At 36.8% G+C, this 19136-nt stretch overlaps 1 protein-coding gene and 1 long non-coding RNA gene across 2 annotated transcripts in view; both read left to right on the top strand.

The window, feature by feature from the left end:
* Positions 1 to 19136, top strand: part of LOC111502093 (neuroligin-1) — a 476486-nt gene that overhangs the window by 297482 nt on the left and 159868 nt on the right. The gene's annotated exons all lie outside the window — the stretch shown is intronic.
* Positions 1910 to 15121, top strand: LOC141479926 (uncharacterized). Its single transcript, XR_012464069.1, has 3 exons — positions 1910 to 2059; positions 14333 to 14518; positions 14588 to 15121. It is a non-coding gene; the product is annotated as an uncharacterized lncRNA (long non-coding RNA).

Here is a 19136-nt window from a genome sequence, read left to right as displayed (position 1 = left end):
ATTCTATTATTCGTTGACACATTTCCATCCATCAGCCATTGAACGTATGATGTATGTAGAACCAGAAACTTGCTCTCGGCTTCGCACGAGTATACCTTCGTTTCTGTCATAGTGTCCTATCAAATTTCCTTTGATATTTTGTTCTAAAATAGACGAGTGCCTATCTACCTGAAGATGACACAAAACAAAACGGTACCTCAACTTTTAGAGTGATTCACTACGTAGAATGAAACCAACGCATTTGCAACCTTCTTTCATCATGTGTTTGGCCGTCGGTAAATCTACTGAAAGCAGATAGTTTCAATTTCGCAATTTCTCGTAAAATAATAATCCAATTTGTGATGGTGTGGAGGACAATAATAATATGCATGAAATGCCTAATGAGACGAACGTATTCAATTCGGTGGGAATCGTTTTCATATCCGTCTTGTCTAGTTCATCAAACTTTCCTTGATAGAGAGACATTTGCCAGTTTCCTCTGGACCTAATGTTGTTCAGTCGTACAACATGTTGCTCTTTGGGTTTGTTTCCACCACGGGTTATAGAATTTTCTTCTTAAAAAAATGCACATTACATGTATATTCCTCTTGTATTGAGCTGCATTTGAATTGGAATCAGTGCAACAGATCTAGGCGTCAGTTTCATAAGAAATGCCATAAATGTCACTAAGGGCACTGTTTGAGCGTTCTGCGGACCAATTTCAATGCAGCTTTGAAGATGATATATGATATTCTAAAGTAAGCTCATGTTTTAACCAGCAGAACTCGTGAAAACATAAGTCTATCAGACCAAGACCAGAAGACCAATAATAAGATTTCGAAACTAGGCTCTGCTATTGAGTCTTCAGTCTCCTAATACCTGAGTGGTTCCAGAAGTACCCAGTCCCACCAATAGATGGCGTTAGCTGATTGAAAAAATATCTTTTTATATCAGTCTTGTCTAGTTTATCAAACTTTCCTTGATAGAGAGACATTTGCCATCTTCCTCCGGACCCAATGTTGTTCAGTCGTACAACATGTTGCTCTTTGGGTTTGTTTCCACCACGAGTTATAGAATTTTCTTCTTAAAAAAATGCACATTACATCTATATTCCTCTTGCATTGAGCTGCATTTGAATTGGAATCAGTGCAACAGATCTAGGCGCCAGTTTCATAAGAAATGCCATAAATGTCACTAAGGGCACTGTTCTGCGGACCAATTTCAATGCAGCTTCGAAGATGAGATATGATTTTCTAAAGTGAGCTCATGTTTTAACCAGCAGAACTCGTGAAAACATAAGTCTATCAGACCAAGACCAGAAGAACAATATATAGAAAGATGACCAATAATAAGATTTCGAAACTAGGCTCTGCTATTGAGTCTTCAGTCTCCTAATACCTGAGTGGTTCCAGAAGTACCCAGCCCCACCAATAGATGGCGATAGCTATCACGGTATTGGAAAGTAAACAATCTCCAAAGTATATGTTTGAAGTTTGAAGACGCTACGTTGTTGGAAAGTGAATCATCAGGTATAACTCGAAAGTGGTGTATGTCCATAAAGCAATAATTATGACTCAATTTGTCCAACAATGGATTTAAAATAATTTTCAATCAATGAGTTGCCTATTTTCCATTAGAATATTTATTGTTGATTTATAAAATCAATAAACATTAAATTAAAACAGATCAAAACATTGAAGGGTATCACAGTTCATCACGAGTGCAATAAAATGTTCCATTCGAAATTAGTTTTGAAAAAACATGCGTCAAATTTCCTTTCAACTAATGAAAATCAAATTCTAATTGAACATATCGCTCCAATCTTCTGTCTTATGGAACGGTAGGATTAGCCTGCACCAGCTGTCTGTCAAATTTACAGAAACGTAAACCCTTCGTACCTATGTACGTACATTATTCTCATCTGTAGAACATCAAACGCATTTCAATTAGAAGAGTTTGATTCGTAGGTATTCATTACGTCAGTCACCTCAATCGTCATTTCCTGCAATCAATCAATATATAATAAGCAATTTCCTCAGATCATAACACGTCAATGATTGCAAAAGATTGAACTGGATCGGTGAGTAGTAAACATTTCCAAGGAATTGTTTTTGATACATATCAGATAATTATCTATGATGCGAATTCAACAACCATTTTTGTTTTTTCTCCACAAACTCAATTGATAATGATAATGAATATTTTTGAAAGGTAGTCACAATATACTACATGGTTGAGATCGAGGGACAATTGTCAACGTCTATTTTTATAGACTATGGACATACATGTTTGTCAGTCGACATGAACGATCTGCGCCTATATTCGACTGGAACCATCTTTTCGAACATTTCAAAATTCAGATCGAATATGTCAAGCAATACTGCCAGGTGAATTGAGCAACTCCTTTCCAAACACTACCAAAAGATGGTTTTGATGGATTCACACCTTCATGGTTTTCCCTCATGTTTCTCATTTTCTGCTAATATCTCCATGCAGAAAAATGGGCTTGAAACGCCATCTGCTAGACAAACCTTATCTATGTTTGAAGGTGATTGACAATGTTTCATGATGAATTTCACTAGTTCGGACTTTCATTGTCTACTATATAAAATGATTTGAAATCCCTGAAACAAATAAAAAGAAGAATTGAAAAAGAATAGCTGAAAATAACAATTATATTAACCAAAATAAACCTGAAATGAAATGATAGTGAAATAAAGTACAAGTGAAAATAGAACAATTGAATAAATGAAAATAAAGAAATGAAAAAAGGAAATAAAAATAAAAATTGGAGAGATTCCAAGTCACGTTAGTTCACGACGTTTCGATTGTTAGTATCTACAATCGTCTTCGGGTGATGGCTGGACTGATTCCTCCGAGAGATGACTATTTATAGGTCGTTCCGTGGGAGATGACCGTTTTGGCGGGAGTTGGCCATTTTTCGCTTGATGATGGGTTTCCATATGTTGCGTATTTCTACGCTGGCTTGGCTGAAAACGTTGTTGGACAACGTTGCGGCTTCCTAGAATTTTCTCCTTAACCAATATTCCTCTCTGTGCAAGATCTCAGCTTGGGACCACTCGATGTTGTATTGATGGGTCCAAACATGGTCTGCTATTCCTGATTTGCTGGTTTCCCCTCGCTGTGTATGTTTCTTGTGATCGGCAGTGCGAACATTCAATGGCCAATATAGAATTTTCCGCACTCACAGGGTATCCGGTAAATGCAATTCTTGGAATCGCAGTCCCCGTTTGGTGGCCTGGTTTTCGTGAGGCTGCTACGGATTGTGTTACTGGATCTGAAGCAGGTTCTGATGTTGTACTTGAAACCAATTCTTCTTATCCTCTCCAATAATCCTCTGATGTAGGGAAGTGCAAGCACTGGTTGTGACGGCTTCTCTTCCTTGCGAGGCTCCTGCTGTCTTCTAGCCAAAGTCTTTTCTACCATCGCTTTGGAGTAGCCATTCCGTTGAAGATCATTTTTGATGATGTCTAATTCCTTCTCTAAACCTTCCTTCGTATTACAGAGCCCAAAAGCACGGTCTAATAGAGTCTTGATGATTCCTCTTTCAGTCGATTGATGGTGGTTGGATTCGTGATCCAGATACTGTCCCGTATGAGTGGGTTTTCGGTATACAGATGTTTCCCACTTAGTGTCGCTCCTCTTCACCAAAACGTCTGAGAATGGCAATTCGTTGTGGATTTTCCTCTCCATTGTGAAACTGATGAAAGGTATCACGCTGTTGATGTGTTTCAGGAAGGCGTCTAGTTCAGTATTCCCATGGTCCCATATTATGAAGGTGTCGTCAACATATCTCAACTAGACTCGAGGTTTCTTGTGGGCTTCTTCAATGGCAAGAGTTTCAAACCACTTCATATATATGTTGCCTATGACTGGTGAAAGTGGCGATCCCATTGGCAGTCCCTCATCTTGTGTAAAGAATTCGTCCTTCAGTTGGAAATAACAGTTTCGTACACAGCATCCTAGTAATTCCATGATTACTTCTATAGGTAGATTCGTTCTCCCTTTCAGGTTCCCGTCTTCGGATAGCTTTCTCTGTATGATTTGGAGTGCTTCTTCGACCGGAAGGTTGGTGTAAAGGCTTTCCACGTCGAAACTAATTAGTTTATCTTCCTGTGTGACCTCAATTGAACCTAGTTGTTTGGCAAAATGCCTTGAATTATTCACAAAAGACGATGTTTTTCCTTGTAATGGTTGTATTAAGGGAAGTACAAATCTAGACAAGTTTTCTTTTTTCATTTCTTCATTTTCATTTATTCAATTATTCTATTTTTACTTGTATTTTATTTCACTTTTATCTCATTTCAGGTTTATTTTGGTTAATATAATTGTTATTTTCAGCTATTCATTTTCAATGCTTCTTTTTTTTCAGTTGTTTCAGGGATTTCAAATCATTTTATATAGTGGACAATGGAAGTCCGAACTAGTGAAATTTAAACCTCATCTATCCAAAAAAACAATGATCCCCCAGGTGGTGATTGATATGCTTAGGCAATAACTAGTGGATGAGAAATCGCTGTCTCACGGTGAACCTGCAGAATATAAACCAAAATCGTTACCATGCAAGAGAAGCTACAAAGAAAGGCATATGTCTAGTGGTCGAAGTTAAAACTTGGGATTACTGTTGAAACATGTGTACATATTGGATGATGTTAGCCCTATATCAATAGAAGCCCATGCACACTTGTTTTTGACCTTGGCAACGATTGTATATCAGAAATAAGATCAATTCAATGTGGCAGTTCACGATAAACCTATTGATTGCACATTTATTATTGTGAAATTTCAGATGATCAAGATAGATTAGCTCAAGTGGTGTATCCGCTAAAACGAATCAATGAATCATGGTGGAGAATTAACCACTGATTTGCTACTCACGATTAAGAAAAGTCATATCAGTTTTTCAGAATGTCATTTCTTGCAAAACATCCCTGACGAAGCTACTTCCATTATCTGCAGCTCTAGTTGAACATTCAAAGCTCACTCTCCCTTGAACCTGAATCAACTCATATAACGTTTTCAAGACATTGTAGAAATTCAATTGAAAAGCATAAACCACCCGTGCACTTTGTATATTTTGAAATGCGATGTAGCATAGCAGGCCCGAGCTGTATTTAGATGGATTCTCTTTCGTACATAAAGTAAAGAACGATTTACGTGAAAGAACGTGCACATCAAGTGATATCAGGCATTTACATCTCTGGCAGACAGGGCTTTTGTATGCACAGCTTTTGACTCACAGGTCAGAAGCCATAGAGAGATTACGTATGCATGCAAAAGGATATATTTTTGAAAGGTGGACGGGTTTTATTGATACATTTCAGTTGAACTGAAGGAGTTTATGATCGTGAGGCAATATTTTAGAAATGATGGCTCATTTTCGTCGAAATATTTCGAGTTTCTTCCACCAGTATCACAAAGGTTTATGGTGCTATTTCCCCTTCAGTAGATTCAAGTAGATAATATACATGTAACACTAGAAGACATTTTCATTGTTCACATGACTGATCCTAATGAAGTGCCTGGCATCGTTCTTCAAAAGTTATGCAGACTTTTCAACTCTTTTTGCAAGAAAAGGGTTTTTCCTTCTTGTTGGGAGGGCAACAATGGCAGGAAAAATCATAGAGAAATCATGGGGGGGGCTACAGCATATTGAGGGGCCATCAATATGGCTTACAGAAACAGAAATCAACAAGCGACCTCCTCTCGTATGTCATCCATATGAAAGGAGGTTGTTAGTTAGTGATTTGCTGGCCAAACTCTGATACTATGGCCTGTCAGATCATTTTGTGTAAAGCTCTTCAGCTTTCTGAAAGAACGTTACGTGTAAGTGGCCATCGATGGACATCTCTCCCATACTTCTATCATCAACCCTCGTATTCCCCAGGGATCCATATTGTCTACAATCCTCATTTCATTGTGTATCAACGACTTATTGGGAAAAACCAAGAATCCAATATATTGCGTTGCTGACGACAGCACCATTGTCTCGTCATTCCATTTGGATTTCAGGACATCTGCTGCGGATGCACATCTTCACCAGCAGCAGGAGTTTGCATATCTTGATGGGGATCTAGAATTGATTTCGAATTGATTGCCACGAGAACTCAGGCATCGGTTTTCCTCAAATAAATAAATGTCTTCGAACCGGATATAATAATGTCAGGACATACAATTCGTATTTCTGCTTCGAAAAGTTTTTTGGAGTTCGAAATGGACACCACCATGTCTTGGCATATTCAAATCGCTGGAATTGCAGAGACTGCTCCTCAAATACTTGAAACGCTGTTCTGAAACAGAAAACTGTACACACCTCAGCAACTTTTGATGCTTTTGAGCATAGATCAGACCCTCTTTGGAGTATTGTTCTCAAGTACAGAGCTCCACCTCTAAGCATAACCATGATCTGCTGGAATCTATTCAGAAAAAAGGCATTAACCTCATTTCAGGCATGAACATTACTTGCTACTTTGATTACTCCACTCAAACTTTGAGTAGAGTCATGATGATAGCACAGCCTGCTATCGAAAGCGCTCGCATATGATGATAAGAAGTTATTGTACGAAATATAAAATTGAACTTGATTTCTCAGTATGAAGTGGAGGTCTGTGATCCAAAAACTACAACAAAAAATATAGGTCAGTATTTAAAAATTCAAAGATGGGGGTGGCCCAAGTCAGAAGACACTCTGTATAAAAGATTCATGGATATATTCTGAGAGCCCACATCGAGTGCCAATAGCAAAATGTCGACACGTTTTCATTATGTCTGCGTAGATATAGGCAAAAAATAATATGGGTTTTTCTGTTTTTTTCTGTTCATCTTCAGAACCAAAAGAGCTTTGTTCGATTTCTTCACATCATCGAATAGGACTCTGAAATACGCAACTTTGCAATAATTCAACTGACACTCTATTTCTTATCGTTCAGGAGATCCCCATGTACAGAAACGAAATTGAATAGCCCTGTATATTGTGTTAATTCTTTGCCTTCATTTCACTGTTGAATTTCATATTGCTCCAGTTCTCAAGCCTGCTCTGTCAACAAAACCAAAACTATTATGACAATGAAGCATTTCAGACTTTAACTCTGTATATTTCTTTTCTTGAGTATGTTTGGCAAACAACAGTCTCCCCTTTGCTTTCCTTTTTACTCGTATTCCTTCTAGATGTTGGTTCTAGGTCAGTCTAGATATAGTATAACTTCACATCTGATTTAGATTCATACTCAATTCTCTGCTTCATTCATATCAATTGTATCTTTTCATGTTTTTTGAGCATTGGCACAAAAAAAGTTTTTATGTTCCAATCTTCTGATGTGAATATACGGATGTTCAACCGTTTCATGAATGTGGTAGGCTCATCCGATTCTACCCCATATTCCAGTTGGTGTTTCAGGAAGACACGGTCAGTAAATAACGGCGATTCACGGAATACCACCTCCCTTATTTATTTCAAGTCTGTATCCGGACTCGAAGTAGCTACGTTAATTGCGACTCGTCTCTTCCACGTCTTTTCCGCGTGAGAGTGGAAAAGTGTCGTTCCATTACCGGTACACCAAAAAGCATCACACTTGAAATTGTTCGCTAGAGGGAATACATCGGGTAATATTTGGGCAACGTAAGAAATTCTGCCAATATCTGGAAATAGATCATTTCGAGGACTTTGTGTGGAAATAATGTACTGGAGTTTTTTCCCAACACCAAATCGTTATTTTTAACACGTCGACAGGTGTTTCGATCACCAAGTGATCATCTTCAAAGAGGAAGATTAAAACTGATATTCAATCATATTCAATGATGATGATGATCACAACACAACAAAAAAATATTTTTTGAATGTTTCCTACACTAAATTAGTCAATTTCTACTAATTTTGAGGTGATAAAAACGAAAATAACAATGAAAAATTTTTATTAGCTCTGGTTTTTGAGATACACAGTACTTAATCTTAAAGAGTAGTTATACTATACGTGAAAAGTGAAATTACATAAAACAATATTGTTATGTTTCTTTTAGAATATTTTAAGTACAAAATTGATAAAAAAAACATTATTCTTAGTGTTTTGACAACTAAAAGAAGTTTATACCACCAAATTTCAATTAAATCCATCCGATTCATTGTAAGATCGCTGTCGTTTAGCTTGTCTTTTATAAAACACTTCTGGAGCATCCCTACACACAGACCAGCAGTAGTCTGCAAGCATTGCTTCATTCCAACGGCCCTGATATCTCTGTTCCATTAAGGCAATGTCTTGATGGAATCTTCCTCCATGTTCGTCACTCACAGCTCCACAGTTTTGTGGGAAGAAATTAAGATGAGAGTGAAGAAAATGAATTTTTAAGGACATGTTGCATCCAAGTTGGTGGTAAGCTTGAAGAAGCTCTTTAACCAATGCTGTGAAGTTATCATCTCTTTTGTTACCTAAAAACCCATGTACAACCCCCTTGAAGGCTTCCCAGGCTCATTTTTCATTTCCTGTTAAAATCATGTCAAAAGCAGGATCATTTACGATTTCACGGATTTGAGGCCCAATAAAGATGCCTTCCTTGACTTTAGCATCACTAAACCTGGGAAACTTTGCTCTCAAGTACTTAAAAGCTTGTCCTTCCTGGTCCATGGCCTTCACAAAGTTTTTCATTAATCCCAACTTAATATGTAATGAGGGAAGGAGAACATCCTTAGGATCTACAAGAGGCTCGTAAACTACATTTTTCTCATTAGGGTTTAGGTCTCGTGTAGGCCAGTTCATTTTTTCATAGTGAGATTTTCTATCCCGACTGTCCCACAGACACAAAAAACAACAGTACTTGGTGAACCCTAATTGCATTCCTAGGAGTATAGCAATGACTTTCAGATCACCACAGATGTGCCACTTGTGTTGTTCATATTTGATTGATTGGAGAAGTGTTTTCATATTTATATACGTTTCCTTCATGTGAACTGCATGACCTATAGGAATAGAGGGTAGCTGATTTCCATTATGCAGAAGTACAGCTTTTAAGCTTAGTTTTGAAGAGTCTATAAACAGTCTCCATTCAGATGAAGTGTGATCCAAATTCAAGCAGTCCATCAAACCATCAACATCAGAACAAACTACGAGGTTTTCTTTTTTCTCAAAAAAAGGAAGCAAATCTTTTTGACGCTGTCTGTACTGAGATATTTTCACATCATGTTTTAGAAGATTCCACTGTTGTAGTCTTGACCCTAACAGCTCAGCCTTTTCCTTAGACAAGCGAAGATCTCTTATAAGGTCACTCAACTCTGCTTGACTGATTCTGTGCGGATCACTAGACCTATCGCTTACCTCAAAATCAGGGTCATAGAATGTAGAAGGATGGGTTGCTCCTTCTAAACAGTCTTCATCACCTTCCTCTAAAATTTCATAGTTTTGGGGTGGAGAAGGGACTGGCAAATTGTCTGAGTGTGGTACAGGCCGAAGAGCAGATGGGAGATTAGGGTATTTAACCGTTCCTCTTTTCTTCATAGATAAACCTTGCTTAATGGGAGGAGTTAAGCAGAAATAACAGTCGTCTGTATGATTGGTAGGCTCACGCCAAACCATAGGTACTGCAAAAGCCATTGCCCGGTTTTTATTTTTCAGCCACTCTCGCAATATGACGGAACAAGAATTACAACATATATGAGGAGCCCATGATTTATCTTGGTCCCCAACTTTCACACCACTTTCTGAGCCTTAAATGTTATTTCACCACATATATAGCAAAAGCTATCGACAGAATTCACACACTTTCGAAGCATTTCAGATCAGCACTTAAATTAATTTAAAAATCAACTTCACACGATAATTTCAATAGCAACCACGTGCGTACAATTGACAAACTCACATAGGTTATGTTTACTACTTGAGAACAGCTGATGAGAGGGGTGTTATGTAAACAAACATGTGTACCAACTGTTGGTGATGAAATATTCCATTTGTTGAAAACTCAATATACATATATATAATATAATGATACTATATCTTGAAAACAAGAGCTAATATATAATTTTTATGGTCACTTTCGGTTTTAACACGTGGAAACACATTAAAATCATCTAATTTTAACCCCGAAACAAAAACTTTGTTGTGTTGTGATTCCCCAAGGGACAAAATTCAGAGCTTTGGAATACAAAGAAGCTGGGTTTATTTGGTCGAGTGTGAATTGGTATGAGCCACAATGAACTCTTGCAGGTTACGATGGAGCTAACCTAACCTAATCTGAGTTTCAGCAGAGCAGAAATGTACTCTATTTCTGCATATTGGTGAATGGAAGTGATTTTGAGTGCAAGTTTTCTCTTGATGTAAACCAAAAGAATTCTTCACAAAACTGTCTTTATTCTTGAAAATACAGTAAACACAATTCAGAAGTGTACAGCGTGACTCACGGTCGATGGTAGGTTAGACGTTTCTGGAAAACGCAAAGCATGATTTTTCTGAAAATTCCACTTCTCACATTTCCTTATCTGTTCTATCGATCTAAAATATTTTCAGCATTGCGGCATTGACACTTCCATCAAAAAATCCTAGCAACTTTATTTTTTTGAATGGAACACCCCGTATATTAATACATTTTTGGGATCGCTCTGGTATTTTAACACTTTATTGTTGATAATGTCCTTTACCTATCTCTATCTGTTTTGGAGATAAAAAATAAATTGTGCTAAATATGGTCCAAAACATAGCCTTAATTGAAATCAAGTACATCAGTACTCTCAATTCATGAAAAGTTGATATTTTGATGATAGTTTGGACAAACTTGAAATATTCAAATAACACCAAGAAATCGACTTCATATTATACAGGTATCAGAGGACATGTTTCGAAGCTAATGCAAAATTTTTCATCGAACCGAACACAAACTATGAACATTGGTAATAGACCTAGCGCAACATCGCAAATTGATGCTGATATACCACAGGGAAGAGTACTTGGTCCGATTCTTTTCCTTTTTCACATGAACGCTGATGATACGGCTATGATTTTCACTGGCGGAAGTCGGAGCTAATCTGGGGAACATACCTTTGTGGTTGAATGATAATTCATTGAGTTTGAATGTGGAGAAAAACCTGTGACTTTTCTTCTCGATTCGAATGATCAACCTTGTATTATTCATTTAAAATTTTCTCATATATTATTTGTGTAATTATGAAACAACAAAAAAATCAATTGGCACTTCGGGACGACTTCATTGATTCCAGTGGCGCATTTGCTTTTTTACATGCAGGAAAACCCGGAAAAACCTGCAGCACCACATCATCTGAAGATCTTGATCCAACAATGTCCTCTCTCTCATAAAACAAAATGTTGGGTGTCTCCAGAGGCTTCAATAAATTCAATACATCGCCAGGACACTTCGTGACACGACTATCGTCAAATTTAAACCAGTTCGTTTATGGCGTAATAATGACCAAATCCAACGTCAGAACCACAGTCGATCATCATCTGTTGAAATCCATTTTCAGATGATTCAACAATAAGCTTTGCACGAACTGGTTAGTCATATTAGGAAACGCTAGAAGAAGTTCCAGAAATTCACATACGTTTTCGCTACCTCTTGAACATTTACTACAAAGTAAACAAGTGAGGATTTTTCCAGTAAAAGATGGAAAAATGGAAAATGGAAAGACGAGATGGGCTATACGGAATCATTCAATCCAGAGCGGTCATTGTTTTGCCCACGAAGATTATTTAACAAGAACAATCCTCTTGTTGTCCTAATGAGTATCTAGTGAACTTCAAAGACTCCAGGAAATCGGTTGGAGTGAAAGGTAATACATTTTTACGAAACTGCAGCTGCATGAACAGGTGTTTGAGTTTGGTGAATAAGTAGGAAACATTCTCGTTCTCGTTTATCAATAAAACCTCATTCTTGAAATTTTTCGTCATGAACAACACTTGTAAAATGCTATTCATATAGCAAGTGTTTCCTAAATTATTCTTTTCAAAATTATCAGGACAACTCTCTACTGATTCGTAAGGAAGAACATGTTTCACATAATCTGCATACGCTGCGATCGATACTTGCAAGTGAAGAAGGGTATCGTAGAGGGATCGATTCGGCTCATGCTTCATGAAGCTGCAACTCATATTTGTGGGCAATAATGACCTTAGTCCATTGACCGCACTGAAAAAGAAGAAGGTGGATCAATCACTTGTGAATTAACCTTGACAAGAGATTGATGAATATCCACATATCTCAGTGTGTTTCGAAGAGATTTTAGGTCTATACTGAAATAAGGGTAATGCATGATCTCACTAAAATTATGTGAAGGAGGTATAGTTCCAAGGACCGAAGCAGCACTACCACGTTGAATAGCAACAATAATTATTTTTTCAAAAAAGAGGTAAAACGGTGAATAACAGAGACTCCGGGCCACAAAAACACCAAAAGTTTCAACCGCTACTGGATGGAACAGATAGTAGATAATAGAGAACACTATATGAATTGAATAGTTGGGTCTCAACAGTTATATAGTTACTAAATTTATCCACAACTTATAGAGATTTATCATATCAAATCTGGGGGTTATAATCCAATATGTGAACCGCATGTCATAATGTTGAATGATGAAACAAGGACATTATTGGATTCTGTTTGAAAAATCTGTTTAAAATCCGTTTTTCCGTTAACCAGCTGTCGCACTTCTACGAACAACAACTCTCAGAAGATGAAACTTGTGCGAGCTTAGGATTAATGGGGACTTACCTTTTAACGTGTGATACCTAAGACGGGTTGGACGATAGCAAGTGAAAATCAATCGTCCAGCCTGGGGCTTGAACCACCGACCATCACGGCGATCAATTCGAGTGTGTGAACAAAGCACCGACGTCGAACCCATCGGCTATCGTCGGCTACCATATAGCTTTTCAAAATGACGGCTCTGAAATGAATCATTCGGTATAATTCTGTTGAAGGGGAAAATAATTGAAGGAAGGGATCCTGGGGTATTGACCTCAAGGACAAACAAGTGTTTTGCACGATTTTATTGTAACATCTCTAAATTGCTCACTGTGGTGGTAGTTTTAATGTTTTCATCACCATTAATGGGATATAAGTGCCTTTTTATACAGCTGAATGTGAACGTTCACACACAGTCTCAATTGGAAATTCCATTGATTGAATTCAACATCATACAATTAAGAATTGTTCTTAAGATAAGTCACTATCAGAAATTAGGCTTATTCATATAAGGATTTTCACATTCAACCATTGGAAATATCATGAACCATAAGGAGTAGGGGGTAACCTCAATTGAAATGAAGTTTCCCATTGTGAAATACTGATGAATTATGAAAAATTCAATATAGTTTTCAATGGTATTTTTGGCTTCATCTTCTTGATTTGCAGAGATATTGGAAATCTGTTCACATATTGCTGAAAGAGTTGACATGCGACACAGTGGAGTCAAATTAAAGTATAGCATGCTCATAAATCTTTTGTACAACAAAAAACTGCTCTGGATGAACGGTACTCTGAAGAATGAATTTTATTCCGCTATAAGGTTCGCTACTAGGTTAGCCTAGTTCCTAGGTTAAAACCCAGCTTCTTGACGAAGCCGATTAGGAAAACCGTATTCGGTCCCCAGCGGGGCAGGTACAAATTATGTGCTCTGCTGTTTCCAAACTACATAAGATGATTCAGATGACAGAGACCTGTGAGCAGGCCTGTTAGATATCGTAGTTCATCCCCACTGTAGTCCAACAACTGTTCGGTACAAGCTTCGAAGGGTGGAGTAGGCCAATCCTGGAAAATTCTGCCAGAAGTCCATGAATCTCCTTGCCATCCAGGTGTTCAATCTTTGTTTGGCAAAGCCTGAAGTGATGCCAATGTTAGGTTCTGGTCCGATGAACTGCTTGCAGGTCCCTTCTATGCGAAGGAGTCAACAGTGTCATTGCTTTTCAGATCAGTATGGCCAGGAATCCAGACCAGAGAGAACCCTTCAAGTTTTTCTATCGAGGAGAGTCGTTTTTAACGATTTGCTACCAATGGGGAAGCAAACTGTCAATTTGTTGTACATAGCGGGCGCTAAGTGTTTGTCATCAAAAGATACATTGGTTATATGGGAGCATTTGTGATTTTTCGTTTTTATTCAGAGAAATGGGTCGTTGTGCTTCTTTCGGGTGCGAAGCAATGGGAGTTTATAAATTTTCTGAAGATACTGTTATGAAAAAAAAATGGAAAAAATCTTTGAGGATAGTAGAGTTCAAATTTACTGATCATTCTAGGTTATGTGGTGAACATTTCAAAGATTCTAATTTTGAAACTACTTCAAAGACAATTGGTAAGTAGCATTTATTCTACTCACTTATATGTGATATTAATTTTATAGGATTTTCACTCCAAAGGAAATTTTTTGAAAAATCAGCTGTACCTTCCATATTTCGCTGTACTTCGAATTCTATCAGTCCACGGATGTTGAGATTAGAAAAAAGGAATGGTAAACGTGATTTTAAGCCAGCTAGTAGTGAATCATCTGAAATGTTCGAAGATAAAGATAACCAGCTTCCTCTCTATGGTAAGTATCCAATAAATAAATTTATTATATTGACTGCTCAACCACCACTATATTTCATTTGATTTTCAGATATAAATTATCTAGACCTCCAACAAGAAATTGCCTCAGAAGTTACTTTCCACCCCGAGGAAGATAATCCTGATAAAGAAAGCCACCTAATCAGCCAGTCCACACAAACAACAACTTTATTCAGAATATTTTGCAATGATGAATTTCTAATGAACAAAAAATCTGTTCTTTATTATACAGGTCTCTCTTGGGGGATATTGTCGAAATTAAAATGTCTATCATAAGCCTCTAGTCTGAAAACAAAATTGAACCTTAAAACTTGCATGTTTTTGAGGTTAGAATAATGTTCATTGATTATTAGTGAAAAAAACACAAAATATGTGGGTTTTTTTCATTAATATATTTCTTGGGAGCAAATTGGATGCAAAAAACTGTCTTTATAATGGGAGAGTTGTTCAAATATGCAAAATTATGAACCTTCCCACTAGATCAGCTTTCTTCCCTCCTAGGGTTGCACCTCTCCTCTGCAATTCCTCCTTCAACTGAGCGATACGCCATGTAGAATACATCTTGAATTGCAAGCAATTTAAATAAGAAACTCAAATAAATCAATAAATAACGGTGGAAACTGACAGCTAATGACCAATGTGACAAACACTCAGCGCACTCTGCCGGATGAGTTTCCCGTAATCATCCCCATTTAGACGTTAATCGATAGAAGCCAAGAGCTTCCAAAGCTTCGCTTCAGCCATTTTCTGTGAAGTCTTCGGCCATAAGGCAATTGCTGTGTTTGAGACCCAAGTATTACCACAAATCCATCGACATGTCCCTAGGGACAGTCTGACTTCAGGTAAAACTTCCGAGTAAGTGTTCCAGGTGTTCAAGGACAAAGCCAAGATTTTCCACCTGAGTTCCGAATGGAATAAACCCATCAGTGCGGAAAAGTAGCGTTAAATCATACAATTTCTCCTCCTGGTGAAGGGGATTATCACAATTTTGCTGGGGTTGACAGACATCTGCTCCCTCAGGCACCAAATGTAAACAACGTTCATCGTCCTTTGGAGGATATTACAAACTACCTTTCCGACGTGGACTTTGCCAATATGACAAGTGCATCTGCATAAGCTTGCAGATCTACTATTTTTCTGTTGAGGGCATCAAGCAAACTATCAATAAGAAGCGACCTTGAGAGCAGCCTTTGGTTTCTCTTGTTTGGAATCTTTGATGAAGTAATGAATATTACTGGATTTTTTTCCAACACCAAACCCTTATTTTAATTTGAATTGAAGGGGTTATATTTTTAGGAGTGATTAATTTTTGGGAAAGAAAGTTTTTGGCTTTCTACTATTCCATATCGATACAAAAAAGATGAGGTAATCTTCCAAAGAAAGGAAGGAAGTAATCAATTTGAAAACAAGTAACTCCATACTTGGATGTGTAGATCATGCAAAGAAGTAACTTTCAGACACAAACTGAAATAAAGTCCTCCTGAAACAGCTACTTCATAGAAACATTGAATTACTCGAAAGAAAAAAATTCTTTCGAAACGAATACTTCTATATGAACACTGAATTATACAGAAGATACTTTTCTTTACTCAGTTTGTATTTCAAACATTCGTTGTGGAATAAAATCAAATATCATTCACATTAGTTCTACTTTAAATAAATGGTAAAATATTGCACTTACATGGAACACTGTCATCCTCACTAGTATACATCGCTGTTTCGCCGTAAGACACTTGCCCTAAGGCTCTTCAGTACCAAATTGGATAATATTATAGAATATACATACAAATCATTCATGAATTACGAATTTTAATGTCACGAAATGAGCTTGATCTGCTTATGTCATCAATGACATCGTAATGACATTCATTCACCTATTTGATTCAATCCCAGTCAAGAGAAATCTCATTTGAATTGAAGGGGTTATATTTTTAGAAGTGATTAATTTTTGGGAAAAAAAGTTTTTGGCTTTCTACTACTCCATCTCGATACAAAAATAGATGAGGAAATCTTCCAAAGAAAGGAAGGAAGTAATCAATTTAAAAACAAGTAACTCTATACATTTTAACAAATCGACACGTATTTCGATCACCAAGTGATCAACTTCAAATAAAAGATCTTCCTAATAATGATTTATAGTTCACTTTCATATTTTTTGTATCTGAATGATCAGTGCTGTGATTTGTACAATCGAATTGTTAATGTTTGCTCTCTAAATGGGAAACTGTTGGAAAATAAACGCTTCTATCATTATTCAACGTCTACTGAAAATCATCTGAACTGATGTCGGGGATTGAAGTATTTCTGGAGTATTTCATGTCAATTTTCTAAGAATATTCTCTGAAGAGAGTAGTAAACGAATTTGAAAAATATTTCCCAACCTTCACTCAACACGAATCACTCAGAACAAACATTTCATTCTGTTATCCAGCGAATTTCCATATTTTCAGCGTTCGACCTGCTCAAGCGGAAAATATCGAAATTGAAATCATTGCAACTTTCCCAATTAAAATCATCTTTTCGGAAAGTCGGAACAATCGCAAACTTCAAGTCCTCCGTCTTTAAAAACAATTCAATTTAGTTTGAGATATTATTTCGAGCCGTACCTCTCGCACAAATTACGAACTTTTCGAATATTAATTTGTCGAAATATGACGAAGTGTCGGCGAGTCGCGAATTGATTTTACATTATGGAACATCAGTCCTCGCGGAGTTCGCTCATGAATATTGGAGTTGACAAAATGTGAATAATGATTTGGTTTATTCGAAGAACGGTTCTGAATATGTTCGATGGATCGGGGATTCGAGAAACTCGGGGGGATCGAACCCTCTGATGAATTTCGTCTTACTTTGGTGGGATATCTGCGAATACGTCGTGTTCAATCAATCATGGGTGTATGCAGGCAAATATATTTGGAAATAATCTACAACAATTATTTTCCATTGGCCGACAGTTTCAGAAATACGAAGGTGATCCGACCTAAGAAAGATGGAGGACAATTCTTCAGAATTTTCAACATAGTCTCCTCTCAACTCTACACACTCAGCGGTGCTCACTGGATTCCATATACGAGTGCTGCTATTTTCATGTTGAGGTCGGAAACTTTTTAGACCACTCTCGTAGTGCATCGCATTACATTCATTGAAAAAATCAGAGACGATGAATCAAAAGCACTCTGGTCTCAGGCCCCAGTGTTATGGATTCAGAGATGTAAGCTACAACCGGTTCGAGTCATATATCTCTTCCAGGAAGCAACTTGTGAAAATGAAAGAGACCAACTCCAACTCCGAGTCTAATTTTGATTCACTAAAATCGAAAATGGAAAATGATTTGAAGAAAGAAGAAGAACAAGAATATTTTTATCGAAATAGGTAACCCTAATATACAATATTATATGAAACATCCCAACTAGCAATTTCGTATTTTATAATAGTTGCGGAAACGTTTCGGAGAAACAAATTATAAAACTACATACCCAGAAATGTTTTCAATGTGTTTATAAAACTGCTATAAATAGAAAATTGGCACCTTTTTATGAAACATTATAGTTATTATCAATATTTTGTAAGGCCTTTTACAAACACTACAAAACTGTTTTATAAACATTTTGGCAATTACTATAAAATTTGTCTAACACTCTTCAAAAGTAGTTTTGTAAAGACTTCCCTTACTGCACTTTTGCAACATATTTAAGCGATACTTATGAAATAATCAGAAGACAGTTTTATAAGAGTTTTTCAATAGTTCCAAGTAGTTGTTATAAAATATAATACAGTCGAAAACGATAACAATAAAATAAAAAAGTGTTGAAAAAGTTTTCTTGGCGACGCAAGAAGTAATTTTGTATTGGACACTAGGAAAATATAATTGATATGTCACCAACTGAAAACTGAGAAATAGAAAGGTTGAAGCCATTTTAAAATTTCACTTTTGCACTCATAAAAATGTTGAAGATATTGCTCGTGTTTCGAAGATTGATATATTCACTGCAAATTTCAATGACAAATATATAGCCTATTATTAGCAAAATTCAAGCGCGCCTCTCATTTATAAATGTTTTCGGTAAAATTATTAATTATACAAAAATTCACTCTGTCGACGTATTAATTTTCTAGTCACAAACTTAACTCACCTCATTCTAATTTCAGTATCCCGGATCGCTATCATTTAAAATGGCGTCGTTCTATAAAATAAATTGGTATCAGTAGCAAGCATTTCAACGTATTTTAGCTACTATGTTACCCCTATACAACTGTTAAGAAACCCTTAGTTCTGGGAGTTATGGTATTGCGGCAGAGTCGGACTACTTTTAAAGCTGTATGTTTCTACAAAAGTGCTTGTATGAATATAGGATTTCTCACATACAGTTTGGATAAATGTTATCTGTCGAGATTTTTTGGCTAAAAAGTTTCTTTCATCGATTGTAAAGGCTAAACGACGTGTTTTAACCATTATAATAACCTTTTCCTGTTTTTCGCAAAAAAAATTTAAGCACAAGGTTAGGTGGGAGTTTAAAGCGTTTTTTTTAGTATTTCCAATATACAGGGTGACTCAAAGCTTCCAGAAAGTTTTTTATGGAACACCAAGTCATTTCTTCGTC

The sequence above is a fragment of the Leptinotarsa decemlineata genome, unplaced genomic scaffold, assembly GCF_025532065.1.
Source record: "Leptinotarsa decemlineata unplaced genomic scaffold, Ldec_3_MD MMD2_P_RNA_scaffold_5, whole genome shotgun sequence".
In the NCBI taxonomy this organism is placed as follows: Eukaryota; Metazoa; Arthropoda; class Insecta; order Coleoptera; family Chrysomelidae; genus Leptinotarsa; species Leptinotarsa decemlineata.
This window is presented reverse-complemented; position numbering and strand designations above follow the sequence as displayed.